Source organism: Xyrauchen texanus, chromosome 41 (genome assembly GCF_025860055.1).
Source record: "Xyrauchen texanus isolate HMW12.3.18 chromosome 41, RBS_HiC_50CHRs, whole genome shotgun sequence".
Taxonomy (NCBI): domain Eukaryota; kingdom Metazoa; phylum Chordata; class Actinopteri; order Cypriniformes; family Catostomidae; genus Xyrauchen; species Xyrauchen texanus.
In genome coordinates, this window is record NC_068316.1 from 5,443,931 (window position 1) to 5,464,989 (window position 21,059).

The following is a 21,059-nucleotide window of genomic DNA, read 5'->3' on the forward strand; positions in this document are numbered from 1 at the left end:
CTGAAGTGGTAGCAGGGGTAGACTGGCCATTGGGAGAACTGGGACTTTTCCCGAAGGGCCGGCCGTGAAACGGGGCCGAATAGCCCATGAATCCCACGATAAGCTGAAATGGGCCACCGCGTTATTCAGAATGGGCCACAAAATGGTGGCGCGATATGCCGAAGGGGGAAGCGATATGCAGAAAAAGACAGCGACACCAGTTTCTATGTAAAACCCTGTGCCATTTTCTCTTCTCAGTCCGCCCTTGGTGGCTGGCATTATTGCACTTCTATTGGCACGTTTCGACATCGCTTTTCCTGTGAATATAAAATGCCTGTACAAACAAGAAGTGGCAATTAAACTGCCAACCTCCACATCCTGTGTAAATCCGCCTTTACTGTCAGTGTGTCCATACCTAAGGATTGGATTTGAAAAATAAATCAGAATTGGTTGTAGAGTAAACAAAGAGTAAAAAACTGGCCCTTGTGCCTAAAGAGGCATTTGACAGATAAAGGTAGTAATTACTGTAATCCAGAGCACTTTAATTTAATCATTCCATTTACTAAAACACTGCACTAATATCCAGGGACCTTCACACATTTCTTGTCTTTGAATTTGACAGTTACCGTGAGGCCTCTGTCTTATACATGCAATGGACAGAGAAGTCGTTCAGATGGTATATATTTCTTGGGGGGGCCACTGCAGGTCTGTGTGCCGTTACATATGTGATGCACTACAGTGCATACATTTGACCTCTCTATGCCCTGAACGATGCTCGAGGGAAAATCTACAAAGCGTTACATAGCATAAAAAGCTTAATTCTTTCTAATAAACCCTCTTTTCCACTTCTCGTCTCATGTTTTGTGGCTTTAAACATCAAATTACCTACACCTCCTCCTTAAAGCCCAGATGAAGAAAGCTAGGCGCATATTTTATGCGGCTCACCTACAAGCCTGGAGCTGCACCATTATATGCGATTTAAGCTACACCTGCAGACACTGAACAAGTGTATAAGTGTCTGGGCGGTCATGTTAAAACCTGCCTATTCTTTCTGTCTCTCAGGTGAGGAATGCTGCGTTAAGACTATCAGGTGCAGCGGGGCGCGTGGCAGCATGCTACATGCAGATAACCAGCTGCAATGCAACGATATGTGAATGTCTGTGCACTGTCATTTGCCAGACTTCTATGAGTTGGGTTATGTTCTGAAACAAACACTGACAAATGGATTGTCATGAACAAGGGAGGGTTGTAGGGCATCACTCCATGATGGGTTAAAAGTGCAGATTTCAGCAGAAAAGAATAAGTAAGGTGTCATGAGTCAGACTAGAACTGGGCGGAGGTGAAAAAACTGTAGCCTGGGGTGATGAAAATCTTGTTTTCTGAACTTTTTTCTTTCTTTCTTTCACGGTGGAAAAATCAAATAAGGTTTGTGTGGACTGGCTCAGAAAAAATCCGCTCAAAGACGCTCACAAACATGTCCGGGTCTAAGCAGGGGCTGGGAGGGGGGATTTTTGTATTTGTCTCGAGCCTTTCTCGAAACTTCTGATCTAACAGCGAAATTATCAGGAAGACTCCGCTCCATCGGACAATCAATGTTGCCCCCACTGAACATAAAAGTGCTCCACCAAAGATCGCATCCTAGTGTTTGTAATATGCAAAGCCAGTGTGTTTTATCTAACATTGTTTGTTGCAAACGAGCAATAATATCATCTTATATATGCACGATTGCAGTTGAAAAGATGCCAACTTCATTTCCAAATGCCCAGGTACAATCAACATTGTTGATTTATTACACTTTTGCTTACCCAGCCACAGTATTGCCACAATGAAAGCCTGGAATCACAGTTTGAAGTCTGAATTAAACATAAGGATGAAATTATAGCATTGAATCAGCAGAAACACCAGCATTATCTTCAGATTTTGAAGAGCTTATGACAGACTTCTAATCTCTGTCTTGGATCATACTTTTTAATATAATTGAATCTTTGTTTTGTAGCACTATTCATGTTTCTGTCTCCTTAAGGTGAATCGCTTATGTTGTGTCCTTCCTCAAATTGTAAGTTGCTGTGGATCAAAGGGTCTGCTAAATGAATAAATGTTAATGCAAATGCTTTGAGCTCAGCGTTTTCCATTTCTCTTTTGCATAATGTCAAGTATTTATATTTTTTGTTACCCTCGACCGCTCAAAACACTTGCTTCGCTCCGATGTCAATCCCACAATCCTCCCCATGAGCATGGCACTAGACATCCATAAGAATTAATTGAAAATGCCCGCTCAGCTACGCTCAGAATGTGCCATTGGACATGTATGGTTTACATGTACTGATGGAGGGACCCAGGCTATTTAGAGGCCAGAACATTTTTTGACTTAGGCCTATAAGCAACCACATAGCAATGCACTTAAACCTCTCTGAACCACTCAACTTCTCCGTGTCACCAACCACCACCACCAGCAAAACAAAATCTACACCTCTCTTTCAATCAAACAGCCTCTTAGATACTCAAAAATATATATATTTTAAGATTTACGCATTTAAATGTTTTAACTAATTTAATATGAATTGAATAGTCTTTAATAAAATAAATAAATTATTAATTTATTTTTGTTGAACATTACACAATTAATTTTGATGGAATTTTGTAATGAAATTGAAATGTGTAAATCATAAATAAAATAGGCTAAAACAAATTTTAAGTGCAGGCTATTCAACAAAATGTAAAAGGTTTGCTTGTTCGCTTGTTTTCATGAGAGCTATACAATTTAAATGTACTTTTAAAGGTAGAATTCACAAAATTATTCCAATTTAAGAGGGTTTGATCTAGCGAAAACACACATTTGCACAGTTGGACTTTTCATTCCAAATTTTACTATTACTTACTAACAATTATTTAGCCCTTGTGACAACTTCCCTCTGTGACAACTACCCCCAGTCTCCCCTATATACTGTATACATATATATACATATGCTCGAGTCACATGAAGTAACCACTACACCAAATCTTCAACCTCTTTTTCATGCCTGTAACTGAATTACAACAAATAATTTAGACACTCCATTCTTTTGGATAAAGATCCGTTCCCAAACACAAAAGGCAAGTGTAAACAGATTTTAATTATAGCTATACATTAATTATAACTCCATATTCTGGCGCTGGTGTAATGTAACCAAAGCAGTCAAAGCTCTCAACTCTACATAAACCATAATCAGCAAACCATGATGCATGATTACAAAACAGATACTGTTCACCCAGTCCTGCCAAATGTACATGTACCACTTATGGGTTAGGTCTCTTTCATGAAGAACTGACAACACTGCTGAAAAAGCAAAACAAAAATCTTAAACCAGCCTAAACTGATTTGCTGGTCTTAGCTGGAATCTCAGCCAGGTCAAGATAGATTTTGTTTGGTTTTGGAGAGTTTTGGGGCACTTTTTAGCTGGTATACCAGCTGGCCGACCAGCTAAGACCAGTTTAAACCAGATAAAACCAGCAAACTTCAACAAGGAACCCATAATAACTGCATATAAATGTCTGTGTTTTGCTTTCTCCAACTAAGGCGTTCTGTTCTTAGCTTAATAAATCAAAACCAAACACATATTATTCATTTTTGAGTTACAAGTCATTATACTCAGCTCAGATTCATTCATTATCTGTAGTTTTCACTTTTTGGACACTTTTTCACTGGGCTATGTTATTGTTGCCCCTCTGGTGACGAGGGAGATAGTTTTCATCATTGAAAGCCATGCACACGATTAACAAAAAAATAAAAAATAATAATAATGTTTAAAAAAAAGACAAGAAGGAAAAGAAAGGTTGAGGGGGCCCTTCTCAAATTTCCATTTTTCCAGAATGTGTGTTTTTGTTGTCTTAAGTTTTCCTTGGTGGCGCTGAACAAAGTGTTCCTCTGTGGAGCGGGTGCTGGGGCTCGCAGACACACTGTCTGTACTGGGAGTTCCTGTTCCCAAGTCCAAAACCCACAGACCCACAGCAAAGAGGACAAGGTCAGCTTTTGCTCTCCAACATAAGAGGCGCATTACTGCGGACGAGTTGCAGCCCTCGGCCAACACAGATAAGTGTGTGTGTCTGTGTTTTGATGATGGATGGTTAAATGGGGCTTTTAGCTATCAAAATACTTGCATTGGACTTGTAAGTGGTTAAAATGGACAGTTTCAGTCTCGGCTGTTCCAGACCTGGAATGATTTATTTTACATGTGAATGTAATTTACTATTTCCACTTGTTTCATGTGTTTCATGTGTTTCAGCATCAGATTTGTGAATGTATCCTACAAGTAGTACCATGGTATTAATGCAGAAATGTACCTGGTAAAGACCATGGTATTCTTTGAAGTACCATTCAAGTCCATTTAAATGTTATGATTAAATATTCCAATCATTCCACAGCATCTCTATTGGGCTCTGACTGGGCCAACCAAAGAGGTGATTTTCTTTCTTTTTGTAGACCATTTGTCTAACTTTGGTCAAATGAATATCTAAGCTCTTTGAGATAACTTTGTAACCCTTTCAAGTTTTATGCAAAGCAACAGTTCCTGATTGTAGGTCTTCTGAGATCTCTATTTTGCAAGGCATGGTCCATGTCAGCAGATGCTTCTTGTGAATAGCAAACTCAAAATATTTTAGTGTTTTTTATAAGTTAAAGTATCTCTAACCCACACCTCCAATCTTGTTTCATGAACTGGTTCCCAGGTTTTTAAACTCCTGACTATAATTTGCTTTTGTTGACATCATTAGCCTAAAAGTTCACATACTTTTTCCAACCTACACAATATATATTCAATATGTACAAGAACAATACAATAATTTGTGTGTTATTAGTTAAAACCGATTGTTTGTTCATTATTGTTCAGATGTAGATCAAAACAGATTTTAAGACAAAGAAAATTCCAAAGGGTTCACATACTTGTTCTTGTCCATGCATATATATATATATATATATATATACACTGGTGGCCTAAAGTTTGGAATAATGTACATATTTGGCTCTTATGGAAAGAAATTGGTAAAAGTGACATTCACCTGATCACACTGTATAGTCAGGACATTAAAAATATGAACAATTACTATTACAATTTGAAAAAAAAAAAATCAAAACTTCTTAAACTACTTCAAATATTTCTCATCATAAAATCCTCCACGTGCAGCAATGACAGCTTTGCAGATCCTTGTTATTCTAACTGTCAGTTTGTCCAGATACTCAGGTGACCTTTCACCCCACACTTCCTGTAGCACTTGCCATAGATGTGACTGTCTTGTCGGGCACTTCTCACACACCTTACAGTCTAGCTGATCCCACAAAAGCTCAATGGGGTTAAGATCCATAACACTCTTTTCAAATTATCTGTTGTCCAATGTCTGTTTCTTTGCCCACTCGAACCTTTTCTTTTTGTTTTTCTCTTTCAAAAGTGTCTTTTTCTTTGCAATTCTTCCCATAAGGCCTCCTGAGTCTTCTCTTTACTGTTGTACATGAAACTGGTGTTGAGCATGTAGAATTCAATGAAGCTGTCAGCAGAGGACATGTGAGGCGTCTATTTCTCAAACTAGAGACTCTGATGTACTTATCCTCTTGTTTAGTTGTACATCTGACCTTCCACATCTCTTTCTGTCCTTGTTAGAGTCAGTTGTTCTTTGTCTTTGAAGACTGTAGTGTACACCGTTGTATGAAATCTTCAGTTTTCTTTGGCAATTTCATACATTGTATAGCCTTTATTCCTCAAAACAATGATTGACTGATGAGTTTCTAGAGAAAGCTGTTTCTTTTTTGATCTAATATTGACCTTAAGACATGCCAGTCTGCACACTGTGGCAACTCAAAGACAATGTTAAGCTTAATTTAATGAACCAAATCGCTTTCAACTGTGTTTGATATAATGGCAAGTGATTTTCTAGCACCAAATGATCAATTTAGCATGATTACTCAAGAATGAGGTGTTGGAGTGATTGCTGCTGAAAATGGGGTCTGTCTAGATTTGATAAAAAAAATGTTTTTCAAATAGTGATTGTGCTGTTTTTTTACATCAGTAATGTCCTGACAATACTTTGTGATCAGTTGAATGCCACTTTGGTGAATTAAAGTACCAATGTCCTTCCGAAACATCAAAATCTGCACATTATGCTGTTTTGGAAGGAAATTTGTACTTCTGTGATGTGATATCTTTTAATATTGAAGAATAGGAATGTGTTCCAATTCCTAAGCATAAGTATGAGGGATATTAATAGTGGTGATCATTTGTTTTTGGTCACTCTTTATTGCTAAACTTTTGTCCATCCGTGCCTGTTTTTTCCTCTTTATGCACATTCCTAAAGTTCGGTCAGGACAATCAGCACTCTGGATTCCATTCGTCGTCAGACATAATAAAAGGGTTGAAGAGCATCAGAATTTGAGATTATGACAAAGCCACAGAGGGCCTGTTATCAGATGAGAGTGTCACAGGTCCACCACATGGGTCTTTGATGTTCAGCATCCTCGTAAGACATCGTAACCCTTCCATCCATCTGCTCTGATGTGCTACAGCCCCAATGAGGTTTCATGGCTTTGACGGTCAGCTCATTTGCAGGAGGTTTTAAGCTGGATGGCTTGTTAGGATTTTGATGATTTTATTGCATTCGTTTGTACTGCCAAAACAAGACAATTTATCTCTTCACTGATGTCTCGATTTACGTAATCTGGCTAGGATAGACACTTCTAAGAAACCCCTCCTAGGATTGAGATGTAATGGTGATAAGAAACACATTTCTTTGTTATATATTAGGATTTTTGTTTACAAGTTGATGTACCATCTGGCTAATAGTCTCCAAGTGATCTTGTTGGGGTGTCACAAGGCAAAATAAACCCTCTTGCAGGAAAGAAATTAGATATCTTTCGTCAGGTTTGTCGCTTTAAGCAAGTTAAATGTTCTCCCAAACAGATGAGGTTTTTAAGGTTTTGCTCTATCGTGTTTTAAACAATCAATACCTACCTCCCAACCCTAAACCTAAAACATAAACCTAACTGATAGTGTCATAAAAGCAAATGTGAGATTAAAAAACACAATTGCCGAAGCAACCATATACATTTTGTATTTATTTAATGACACTTTTAGCTCACGTGTCGCTTGCCGTACTCTTCGGGACTGGTATCCGGGTCCTTTGCGTTGCAAGTGCAATGCTTTATCAGTTGAGCTAACGCGCAATTTGATCATGCTCGAAAAAGCTTGAGGTTTACAAGCTTGGTGATGGTTTGAGGTTTACAAGGAGTAGTGTAAATGAGGTTTACAAGGAGTGGGGGTGCTGTAGTGGGCTAAAGCACATAACTGTTAATCAGAAGGTCGCTGGTTCGATCCCCATTGCCATTGTGTCCTTAAGCAAGGCACTTACCTCCAGGTTGCTCCGGGGTGTTTGTCCCTGTAATAAGTGCACTGTAAGTCGCTTTGGATAAAAGCGTCTGCCAAATGCATAAATGTAAATGTAAATGTAGTTGATTATATAATGCAAACGTTACAACGTACAAGTCATGTGCTATAGTAAAAGTGTTTAGATGTCCTAAGATAGCATCGTGTCAGGAACAGGGTGAGAAGTAAGTGTTTATGACTTGATAATCTGCCATTTTACTCAAGATTTGTGTGAAAGTGAATAAAATAATTGTTGTTGTAGCGTTTATTTCACCAGGAAACTGCCACAATATGTACAGTACAACGAGCCACAGAAAACAAATAATTTAGCAAAATGTAGGTATATAAACATGTTCCTATGAAACCAAAAAGAAGCCAAAGTTGCAAAAAAGCACCTCCGAATGTGCCCAATGCACTCAGGGGCTTTCTGCGGTCTTTGGCAGAGAGTCTGTACTAAACCTCTGCAGTTTAGCAGACCCCCGTACAGATTCAGAGCAGATAACTTACCCGTATATCAGCTGCAGGCACAGACTAGTGGAGTGCAGGTTGACATTATCTCTGTGTGTGAGTGTGTCTGGCCTCTTATCTGCCTGAACGCCCAAGATCTTGCATCCCAGAGGTGCTTTCAAACTACAAAATCAGTCATTTACCATCCAACCACTCTTCACCGTTTACAGCAATGTAATCATACATCAAAAAGTAAAACCTTGTAGATTTCCAAATTTCCTGTAGTTGATTTAATTTGAACTTATTACGCAAACAAATGGTGCAAGTGAATCAGATCAGAACCAAGAGCGTTCCCATTTTAAAGGGATAGTTCACTAAAAAAATGTATTCTGTCATCATTTACTCACCCTCATTGTGTTACTCACCTCTTCGGTAGAACACAAAAGTAGATGTTAGGCAGAATGACAGCCTCAGTCACCATTTACTTTAATTGCATCCAATGAAAGCGAATGGTGACTGAGGCGAGCTAACACTCTTTCAAACGTCATCTTTTGTGTTCCAGGTAAGAAAGAATGTCATACAGGAACAACATGAGCAAATGACGGAATTGTAATTTTTCGTGAGCTATCCCTTTAATGTGAATTAATTGTGCAAGGCACTAGTACGAGTGAATCAGATCTTGCGCAAAGAGTTTTCCCATATGCAGGAATGATCATCCACAGCGGAGGCATGCCAAGTGATGCAAAATCAAAAATGACCCCCGCAGGTTTGGAGAGAGAGAAAGAGAGAGAGAGACAGAGACAGGAAAAGAGTGACTCATATGGAAAAAACAGACTGAAATGCTTGGCTCATTCATTCAAAATGTTCAAAAGTCCCCGCAGTGCACTATAATGTAACTATTATCATCACCTTTCTCCAGATCTCATTCCTTTCTTGGGGCTGTTGAAACACTCCCAAAATTTGTGCAATGACTCACAATGCAATTTCCATTTTACACACAAACGTCTGAACAGTGAGGAACAACAGTGGCAGGCATGCATGGAAAGTCTGTACACTATAATTTTCCTTTCAAAGTGAATTAATCTTTTTAGCTTATGTAAGTGCAGTGAAAATGAAGTAACATAAAATTAGACAGTTATTAACAACATAGTCTCATGGCAAATTAGTTATATGTGATGGCGAAATCGTAAGGTGTTGGACAGCTTGGCTTGTATGAAAAGCTTCAACATTAATTTGCATCAATAATAAACAGAATTTAAATTAACCAGAATCAATCAACACAAACAGGCATGCCATTTCAGCAAGCCTCTCCAACACTATATTAGTTTTAGGTTTGGGTTAGTGTTTAAACGTAGAAAAAAATGCAATAACATTGTTCATTGCTTCGTTTATTTTTCTCTAAGAGAGTAAAACTTGCATGTCTCTGTTCGAGCCAACTCTAACGGTTTCTTACGATTTTACCATCTAGTACTTTTATTGCGATTTGTCTTGAGACCAGTATGGTTATTAATAGGCATGATTGATTCACAATGGAATCCATTTTAAACCTGAGAGGCCAATAAATCGACTCTCTAAGCTTAGCGGTGTATATTTTTCATCGATGTAAAAATACTTTCTCCTATCCAAACTTAATATGCAGAGACAATTACATTTAACTTTAGCCATTTATAGATAGATTTCCTCAACAAAAACATAAATTACTTTAATTACAAACTTCAGCTTTAAAGAATGGGAAATAACTTTTAAGGAAATCTTGGTCCCACTTTATAACATGTGTCTTTAACCACTATATACTACCATTAAAATACATACATTACAATGTATTTTATTGTGTGACTACATGTTGTTCTCCAAAATTCTCACAAGATTCCCATTCGCTGCTACTGAGGTTGACGTACAGGTTTAGGAATGGGGGTAGGGTTAGGGTAAGGGGTAGGGAAAGATTAGGGGTAAGGTTACCAGTGTAACTACATATGTAATTTATTGCAGGTACTTCAAATGTAAGTACAATGCAATAACAAAAATGTACATAATAAATGCATTGTACATAGCAGTTAAAGCCACCTAATTTAAAGAGGGTCCAAAATCGTAAACTATTCACATTGTGATAGTAAATAGTAAAAAAAGAGTAGGGATATTTTCAAGGTGTTCCCTTGAGAATGAGAACATAGACATTCTTGACATGTATGATAACATCTCCAAGCTTTTCCCTTTTGATTGTTGTTAACTTAGTCAATGTTCAGAGCTTTGTTGGAAACCCTGAGTTGGCACGGGTGGTGTTCCCTCAAGGCAAGCGTTCAAGAGCGAGGGCGGTGGGGGTCTGACCGTCTATTCCACATCCTCCTGAGTCAGAGATCTTACAGCTGGACCAGACAGGCCTCTCTTACTCAGCACACTTCATTACACACACAGCAGTACAAACACACAACACCACAAACCTTTGCATCACCCTGCATCACACACAAAGAGACAGTCTGGTGCACATCTGAACGATATATGGATCCTTTTCTTTTTTACCAGACACTGGAAATATTGCAACTTCCCTTGCAATAAACTGAGTTCAGCAATATGACTACCAGGTAACTTTTAATTAGTCTACAGTTAAGGGTGAATTACAGATGGCGTTTTGCACCCTTGAAGGGCACTTCGGGAAGCTCCGAACGGAAGTATGTAAATTAATCTTTTCACAAATGGCCCTTCCACAAGACTGTTAATGAAGGGAACATTTATACAGTAATGCCATACTCCCTCCGAGTACCCACTTCAAGGGTTATGCCCTTCAGGGTGAGTAGGGCATAGGGATTATCACTTTCGGGATTGGAATTCGCCTTAAGTGAACATTAGATTTCATAAGCACATTAGTAACACTGAAAATGTCATTATATTTTTTCAGTACGGATTATTGTTGTTCTTATAACAACTGATGCAAAAGTATCAATGCACATTATTTATTTAATTTCAAATGCTATGTATCTTTATTATTGGTTTCATTCCTAATAATATTGCTTCAATGCATACAATGTTGTCAAATTCTGATCCAAGGCTCACTAGAAATTTGAAACAGTTATTATCAAGTATAAAGTGACATTCATTTTATCTATATATAATGCTGGTATGTCCTAACCAAGCAAAATGTGGTTATTGTATGTATGGCGACACACGTCATTTGTCTGTCCATAATGAAAACAATCATGCTGCATGACAAAACACAATCACAGCCAATCAGAACATATGATGTTAAACAGTTAGTGGAGCAGATTCAGCATGATCTCACTGTGAATTTGGAGACAGTAGCTCAAAAGTTCTGCTGCTGAAATTGGTCTCTGGTTACTGAATTTGAAAGCACTGCCCCCAATATCCAAAGCTGGAATATTATTGAACGGATGGACATGTGTGAGCTCCAGTTTCTGGGTAAAATGTCTGGAGAGGTTACAAAAGCGAGTTGTATTTTTTGTTTTAAATTATGTAATACAGTCAACAGTATTTTATATATATATATATATATATATATATATATATATATATTAATCATACGCCATAACCCAAACCCCAAACCTCACCGTCAGTGGAGTACAAATGTAATCTTAAACGAAAATGCTAAATTTAAATAATAGTCAACACTGTTTATGTGAATGCAATTACTTCCTGGTTCCCCTGGGACCAGGACCCATGTCACAGGGAAAGGTAAACATATTTGAATTGATGCAAAGATTTTTAATGGGAGATGGTGCTTGTCAGTAACTTAGCAGAATGGGGTCGATGTGAGGGTGCTGGAACATTCTGTAGCAACATGTCGAGTTCCTGTGTGATCGTGTTGGCAGGTTTTTGATCATGCTATGATCAAAATAGCATACAACCATACAACTCATACTATTTCTGTAGTTGGCAAAAATACGAGTAGCATGGTAGTATGCTATTTCAAACAAAATGACCTGTTGCTCGACCAAGGGTGTAGATTTGGCTTGAACATTGGTGGGGGGTTACAGTGTGAAGAATTGACATGTTTTCATTGATCATGGTATAAATATTGGGGGTTGTACATGCTTGTTTTTATTATTGGGAGGTTACCTCCTCCCCCATCCCCCCTGGAATCTACACCCCTGTGTTCGATGTTTGTTGCTGTCAAACAGATGATTAGAACAAAACAAACCAACAAAACAATTTAATGGAAGAGAAATTTGCAACACATTTTTATTGCATCAAGCCTGTTTATGACAGCATTTAAGATAACCAAAAAAAGTCAAATTAGTCATTACAATAACAAAAAGATAGCTAAGATGTGGCAGACCCAATAGCCAACCAAAATGAATTTTGGCTCAAGCATTGATACTGAAGATCCCAAATATTTGCCCATTTTATTCTTAGTATTCTGATGTACTCAGGTCAGATCTACCGTACAGCATTAAATGGCAAAACCCGACAGGTCAAGCAATCACTATGGCAGCTTCATATTTTGTTTCTTGGTGAGCTTCATTGACAAGCCCATATGTGGAATTTACATTTACGGGATTCTATTGCATTGCATTGGAAATCAGAATGCATGAATGCATTTTAAGAGGTATATAAATGATCCTCGGAAAGGGCACATCTGATATCAAGCAGTGCTTATTTGACACGCATGTGCTGGTGCATTGGTGTTGTTTAGGCATGCTTTTTTGACTATAATCCCATCATGTGAGGGATATGTTCTAAGGCTTGTTTGTTCCAGATTCTTTTGTCTCCATGCATAAAGCCCATGCAGCTAAATGTAGGTTCTGGCTTGATTATGTTGAAATGTAAATCGATCACATCCTATTTCTCTTTGTCTTTGGAATAGATTATTTTGAAATGGTTTTCAGTTGAGAAAGATGCTTTTGAATTCCATACTGGTTTAGTAATTGCCTCTACCATTTGCTTATGCTAACCAGCCAATCCGTGACCCCTTGGTTGAGACCATATCATTTGTAAAGTAATATAAAATAGAGTTAGCACAATAGGGGAAAAACAGTATAAAATTCAAACTTTATACAGAGGGTGGGAAATTAAATTAATGCATCTTGGAGGACCAAAGATATTACTTGTCTAAACATAATTTCATGAGCTTTTTAAAGATTCTATTTAATTATACTTCTTAACAACAGAGAAGGGCAAACTAATCAGCCATTTTCATGGTCTAAGAAAAAGCATACATTTATAGCAACTGTTTAGCTTTAAATGCTCTGTAATTAGTATCATGAAAACAGAAGGGTCAAATCTTAACCATAGTGTATTGTTTCAATTTCTTATTGACATTTTTTTTTTTAAGTATTTTTTGCTCAAATTGTAAATGAAAATGCAAATGAAGGTACATTTTAAAGAGGAAATCAACATGTCTTCTAGTTGAATGTCTATGGGTACAACAGTTAGTTGTAGTAATGGTTTATTAATTGGTGCTTTAGCAGAAAATGTATAGACAATATTAACAAAGGGAAGATAAAAACATGTCATTTTGAGTTTAAAGAATTCTCCTCTCTACAAATGTTTCTTGTTTAGTTTCCTTCCCTTTTTTCTCTTACTGTTTAGACAAGTCACTTGACAAAAGTCACGTGTTTTAGCTTGTGACTGTTAGCGATTAGCTGCTAGCTATCCTATTTTGAAAATATCAAAATATAATCTAATATATATAAACTAAGTCATTAAACTATTGATTTTAGGAAACCTGAGACATTGTAAATACAGTTCATCTTCATTAATTTATTTCCTATCAAGTAACTGTAATACTGTATTAATTAGTACTCTCTGTGATGTGTATTTAGCATAACTAGCCTAGCATGTTGCTCTAAGAACTTTTAAATGCAAGTTGCTTTGACCGTAGTGAGAAAACCACAAGGTTGATTTTTGATCATTATCTGCTGTATAAATGTTTAAGAAGTTATTAAGAGTAATTTCTTTGGTAATCCAAAATATAAAGTAATATTTATTTATTTACTGGCAGACGATAGAATGACTGAAAAAAATCTACTTCCCTTTAAACCACCCACAAAACCGTAGCATTGTGGCGGCGTCTTTTACAGTCTTGAGAAAATTTAAAAATCGAGTTCATAAGCACAAGAATGATTGTAAATAAAATGTGTTAAAAAGCCAAAAGATTGGACACCAGTAAAATTGTAAACAAGCAAACCTCCTTTCAGGCAACTGAGGAAAAATAATTCTGTCTCTCTCCTTAGGTCAGGCTCTTTCAATAGCACACCAACCAGAACAAACAGGCCTTCAATCAACTTTCTAATTGAATCTGTTCCGTTTACAGTAGCAGCTGCATTAGTGTGAAGTCAGCAGGTTACACAGAGAGAAACAGACTAACAAAGATAATGAACTTCCTTTGTAACCTTGTGGAATCTGTGTCCTCGAGAGATGGTGATGGTAGTCTTGTGAGGCCTGACATGAGATGGGGTGTCAAAAGTTCAATGAACATGTGACAAAAGAGCAGAAAGTTAATAAGGGGCTTTAATGACTTCAATTATTTCTTGCAAATTGCATTAGCAGCAGGTGCTCTTGCATGTTTTTCCTGACAAATGCAAAAACCCTGTTTACTATAACAGAGTATAAAGGGATTCATGGAAAGGAGGAGGTGAGAACCAGCTTGACAATATAAATAATAGTTTAATATAAAACTGAAACAAAAAGACAAACACAAAGGTGTCGGACAGCTGTCCATAAATCTCTCTGTCACACTGCAGCTTCCAGTCGGTCTTTATCCCTCTCTGAGGCTTGATTAGCCTGATTAGTGGCCGGGTGTGCAGAATCACGACCCGGCCCCGCCCTCCGTCCTGCCACATTCCTCCCTCGTTCTCTCTTTCCCTGGGGAGAGGCTTGCCTTCCGCACCATCTGATCTTTATCTGGTCCCGCTTCCTTTTTCACGAGAGAGCTAGTGATTTGTCACAGTCTAAAATCAGTTCCTGCATTTGCAGTTTGGGGATTCCACCAGTAGATTTTATCCCATTTTCTTCCCAATTTGCCATGCACAATTCCGAACGCGCTCTGATTCCTCATGGTAGCGCAGTGACTCGCCTCAATCTGGGTGGCGACGGATGAATGAGTCAGTCCACACATCTTTTCATGTGGCTTGTTGAGCGCGTTACTGCGTAGACCTAGTGCGTGTGGAGGCTCACATTATTCACTGCGGCATACACACACAACTCACGACGCACCCCACCAATAGCGAGACCCACCTTATAGCACCTTATAGAGGAAGGTAACCCACATGACTCTACCACCCTAGCAACCGGGCCAATTGGTTGCTTAGGAAGCCTGACAGGAGACACTCAGCATGCCTTTGATATGAACTCGCGACTCTAGGGGTGGTAATTAAATGGAGAAATATTCAACAAATATACATTACTGTAGGCTGGTTTGGTTGGGGGTTTGGAAGAGTCAGGAGACAATGAGGCAGGTTCAAGGTTAGTGTTTTTATTCCCAGTATTTTTCACAGATATGACGGTAACCGTCGTTACGTTTGTACACAACAGGGCACAGGTCTCCACTCTCTGGCTGTCGTGTTTCACGCGTTCACTCTCTCCCCCTCTCGACATTTGGCGTTCCTTAAATGTCTCTCTCCGTATCACTATAACAAGACACAGGTGTTAGAGGTAATTAAACTCCAGGTGACAAGCCTTACCGCTCTCTCTCTCGCCCGCAGACCGACACACGACCACGCCCCCATGCCACATGCCCCCACCGCTGACTCAGGCGGGGCAACATCCGACCTGCCTACTCCCTCCCATTTCTGGAGAGAAAGTCGGCCACAACCATCTGCGCCCCGGCCTGTGGACCACCTTGAACTTAAAGGGCTGGAGAGCCAGATACCAACGGGTGATCCGGCGTTGGTATCCTTCATGCGGTGGAGCCACTGCAGAGGGCGTGATCGGAACAGAGGGTGAAGGCCCGCCCCAGCAGGTAGTAGCGGGCGTCAGAACCGCCCACTTAATCGCAAGGCACTCCTTCTCGATGGTGCTATATTTCGTCTCCCTGAAGGAGAGCTTGCGACTAATAAACAGCACCGGCCGCTCCTCCCCTCCGACCACCTGCGAGAGCACTGCGCCCAGCCCCCTGTCAGATGCATCAGTCTGTAAAATAAAGGGAGAGAGAAATCAGGTGCATGTAAAGCGGCCCCCACACAGTGCAGATTTTACCTTAAGGAAGGCCTGTTGGCACGATTCTGTCCACTGGACCGGATCGGGAGCCCCCTTTTTAGTAAGGTCAGTCAGCGGGCTGGTGACATCAGAATAACTAGGCACAAACCTTCGGTAGTAGCCCGCCAGCCCCAAAAACTGCCTTACCCCCTTTTTGGTCTTGGGTGCTGGGCAGGCTGCGATCGCTGCGGTTTTGTCAACCTGTGGACGCACCTGCCCGTGACCCAAGTGGAACCCCAGATACCGAACTTCCACCCATCCAATTGCACACTTCTTCGGGTTTGTCGTGAGTCCCGCCCACCTCAGCGCTCTCAGGACCGCCCTCAGATGTTGCATATGCCGCCGCCAGTCATAACTGTAAATTATAATGTCATCTAGATATGCGGCGGCATATGCCGTGTGTGGTCTGAGGATCTTATCCATAAGGCGCTGAAACGTGGCCGGGGCTCCAAACAAGCCGAACGGAAGTGTTACAAATTGGTGTAATCCGAGCGGTGTTGAAAAGCGGTTTTTCTCGGGACATTGGAGTTAAAGGGATCTGCCAATACCCCTTCGTTAAGTCCAGCGTCGAGTAAAATTGAGCCGCGCCAACCGATCGAGTAACTTCGTCAATACACGGCATTGGATATGCGTCAAATTTGGACACCGCGTTCACTTTCCGATAGTCAACACAGAAGCGGACCGAGCCATCGCTCTTCGGTACCAGGACTACCGGACTGGCCCAATCACTGTGCGACTCTTGTATCAGCCCCCATTTCGAGCATTGCCTCTAATTCCTCCCTAACGACCCTTTTCTTGTGTTCCGGAGGCGATAGGGCCGGCTACGAACCACCACGCCCGGGGTGGTCTCGATATGGTGTTCTATGAGGTTCGATGCGACCGGGCAGGAGAGAGAACACGTCTGCGAACTCCGCTTGCAGCCTCGCAACATCCGTCAGCTGCGACAGCGAGAGGTGGTCTCCGCAAGGGACCGGGGTAAATGAATTTGCTTTGAGCGATATCTCCGGTCCGAGCTCCGCCTTCTCGGAACTGCCGTCGCCAAGGCTACGGTACCGCCTCCCTCCATGATTTGAGGAGGTTGAGGTGGTACGTTTGACGTGCCCCTCTCCTATCCGTTAAGCTTAACCTCATAATCGAGATCTCCAACTCGTCGTGTGACCTCAAAGGTTCCTTGCCACTTGGCGAGTAATTTGGAGCTTCGAGGTGGGCAGTAACACAAGTACTTTATCTCCCTGTGAAAATTCCCTTAGCCGAGTGCCCCTGTCGTACAGTCGGCGTTGGCGTTCTTGCGCTTGGAGCAAATTCTCCTGTGTTACCCGTCCCAAAGTGTGGAGTTTTGCTCGAAGGTCAAGAACGTATTGAATTTGGTTTTTGCTATCCGAAGGTCCCTCCTCCCAAGCTTCCCGTATGACATCAAGCACGCCCGTGGCGGCGCCCATACAGTAGTTCAAACGGAGAAAAGCCGGTGGAGGCTTGGGGACCTCTCGTACTGCAAACAGCAGGGGTTCGAGCCATTTATCCCAGTTTTTAGCATCTTCGTGTATGCGAACTTACGAATCATGTTTTTCAAGGTCTTATTAAATCGTTCCACCAGTCCATCGGTCTGTGGGTGGTAGACGCTGGTGCGAATCGACTTAATGCCTAACAATTCATATAGTTCGCGAAGTGTGCGTGACATGAATGTCGTGCCTTGATCTGTGAGGATTTCCTTTGGAATCCCCACTCGGAGATAATTCTGAAGAGTGCCTCCGCAACACTGCGTGCTGAGATGTTGCGTAGAGGCACTGCTTCCGGATATCGCGTTGCATAGTCCACCAGAACCAACACAAAGCGATGCCCGCGTGCAGTCTTTTCTAATGGCCCCACGAGATCCATTCCAATTCTATCGAAGGGGATCTCGATTAACGGCAACGGGCGCAATGGCGCTTTTGGGGTGGCCGGTGGGTTCACCAACTGACATTCCGGCACGCCGCACACCACCTGCGAACGTCCGCGTGAATGCCCGGCCAAAAGAAACGGGCCATTATACGGTTCAAAGACTTTTCGTGACCTAAGTGGCCGGCCATTGGATTATAGTGAGCCGCCTGGAAGAGTGTTTCCCGACGGCTCTTCGGTACTAATAGCTGTGTTGTAGCTTCTTTGGTTTGAGTGTCCTGCGTCACTCGATACAACCGCTCCTTGATAATAGCAAAATACGGGTATGTGAGCGCAACACCAGGCTGGAGCTGTTGACCATCAATTACTTTCACTTGGTCGAAGGCGTGCCTAAGGGACTCGTCACGCGACTGCTCCAGAGGAAAATCCCCCTCAGGGAAGCCCCTGAGGGCGGAAACACCCCTGTCTGCGTCATCTTGATGCGGAGCCGATGTTGACGGACCCGGCATCGCCTCCCCAGCCATAGTATCACACGCCACACCTCGCGCCACCACTTGGCAGGACCCATCCACACACATTACCCTCAGTAAATTTTCAAAGCCGGGCCAATTGGTTCCCAAGATTAGTGGATGGGTGAGGCGGGAATTAACCGCATTTCCCCTGAATCGTACCTCAATGGTAACCACTGGATATTTGTGAATGTCACCATGCACACACCTCACCCTCACCAATTTATCTCTATCCAATGCCCCGCCTTGCACCAAGCGTTGGTGGATCGAGGTTTGAGAGCAACCTGTATCCACCAAAGCTTGATGTGTATCCCCCTTCACCCTTACCGGTATGCGATACATTCCTGCCCGATCGGGGGCGGCCTGTGGACCGACTCTGTCCACTCTCCCAACCAAACCCGGGTTCTCGGCACCACTGTAGGCTCATTTGGTTGGGGGTTTGGAAGAGTCAGGAGACAATGAGGCAGGTTCAAGGTTAGTGTTTTTATTCCCAGTATTTTTCACAGATATGACGGTAACCGTCGTTACGTTTGTACACAACAGGGCACAGGTCTCCACTCTCTGGCTGTCGTGTTTCACGCGTTCACTCTCTCCCCCTCTCGACATTTGGCGTTCCTTAAATGTCTCTCTCCGTATCACTATAACAAGACACAGGTGTTAGAGGTAATTAAACTCCAGGTGACAAGCCTTACCGCTCTCTCTCTCGCCCGCAGACCGACACACGACCACGCCCCCCATGCCACAATTACAAAACAATGAACCAAGAGAGAGAAGAAAAGCATATTTCAAGCAGTTGAGACTTGTTGAGCAAGATGAGAGCCAACAGTCCCAGAGAGGCAGATAGAGAACATTCAACACATACATAGCGGTCTGAAGCAGTGCAGACGACAAACAGAGCAGGGGATGGATTGAATACAGCCCATTTACTACCAAATTCTTATGAATGGGCTGTCTTCATTTATATCGATGTAGCTTGACATGAAATGGTATAATATAATAGGACACAAATGGTACAATAACCAGTGAAGAACCTCAGAAATAAATTGCACTTGACCCAGCCCATTAGCACTTTGCTCACGTGATTTTGCTAACCCACTTGAGCCTAAACTTAGCACGTGCTTGCATAAAAATATAAAAACGTCATGGCCATGCCCACTGATTTTGCACGTATGACATATCGCATAGCGCTGCACTTAGTGCATAGCGATCTTAAAATAGGGCCCAGCCTCTTTTAAAGTAGTGGCAAGCATTTTGTCATTAATCTGCATTTATCATGAAACGTCATGGTATTCAACTTTTCTAGAAAACCGTGAAACTTTTCTAGAATTTCTAGGGAACCACAAGATATTTGAACACCAGTATAGTATCATGGGTGTCCTGAGGGACTAATCTGTCTGATTCTAGGTTGAACACCTGGAATAGTGCATCCATGAGTCAGATATTGAAAGAGAATGAAAGAGACAAGTGTTTTCCCAAATCCACCAGTCCTCTACTTGTATTTTTCTTAACTTATCTTTCCTCGTGACTTTAGCTCATGTTTGCGGTATCCTCAGTATTTGAATATCCAACAATATGTAACATTACATAAGCTTTGTAGGATGAATATCTATTTTTACTGGAATGCATGAAAATTCTTTACTCTATGTTACTGTCCTGAAACCTTTTAAAACCCTAAAAAATAGCCTTTAAATCAACCTGAAATGGTGTTCGCAACCTATCTGAGGCAAACAAATGTAGGGTGGGACTTGATTTTATCCATTAGGAATTGATTGGGTGGTGAAAAGTGGTCTCTACTATTTCTGATAACAAACAAAAATATTACATCTTAAAAATAAAATCTTAAAATGTGATTTATTTACTTGTCATGCCAAATGGGATAAGATATTATGTCTTGTCTTAAGATAAATCTGACAAAATGTGGCAAGCTTTAGACTTAAAATGAGAAAAAAAAAAAAATCTGCCAATGGGGTAAGTAAAATAAACTTGTTTCCCCTTTGAATTAAGTTACATTTTCTTACCCCATTGGCAAACAGTGTTTTTTATTTGATCAGATTTCTCTCAAAACAAGACTTAAAATCTTATGCCAGTTTGCTTGTCAAGTAAACAAATCATGTTTTAAGAATGTTTACATATTCTTATTGGAAAACAACACAAAAATATTTGTCTTGAAAATCATGTTTTGCATTGTAAGGCCAGGAATGTGTATTTAGGATTTAAGGGCAATTTTGATTTCATGTTGACTTTAAGATCTAATGACTTTTGCAATGGAGCAATTTTATTTAAAATTGACAGTTCAGAACATTACATTTAGTAAATGAACATCACCGTCACCAAATGTAAAAAGGTCTGTTGGAAACCCCTGTTGGTTTGTGCTGTTCTTGTGAGTTCCCACTGTGTACTGTGAGTAATAATCCAGTAAAGGACTTTCACATGTGTGAGAGCCAGTCTGGCTTTGCCATAGTGGCCCCTTCAGAGGCCTGAAGTCTTCAAAGAATTTGAAAGCAAAGTGAGATCAATATAAGGAGGAAGTGTTACATTTGGGGTTTGTTTGTGAACCAAACAGGTTCATGAGGACAGGTTCATATGGCCACTTGTTGCTTTTAAAATCTCTGAACAAACATAGAAATGCAGGATTCTTTTACAGTCAGTAAGAAGGTGAGGATGAATTCTTTTTAGGACTTTGTGAACATGAGACACAAAAGTCTAGTACAGTTTT

The 21,059-nt window shown here is 40.7% G+C and overlaps 1 protein-coding gene across 2 annotated transcripts in view; it reads left to right on the forward strand.

Annotated features, from left to right (window-relative positions):
* The first annotated feature begins 3,967 nt into the window (after positions 1 to 3,967).
* sntg1 (syntrophin, gamma 1) overlaps positions 3,968 to 21,059 on the forward strand; it is an 84,933-nt gene continuing 67,841 nt past the window's right edge. The window contains exon 1 of one of the 2 annotated variants that reach the window (XM_052113910.1): positions 3,968 to 4,054. The gene's annotated coding sequence lies outside the window, so the exon portion shown is untranslated. Of the gene's footprint in view, positions 4,055 to 4,298; positions 4,417 to 21,059 lie in introns of those variants that run through there. The other variant, XM_052113908.1, reaches the window with a different exon arrangement.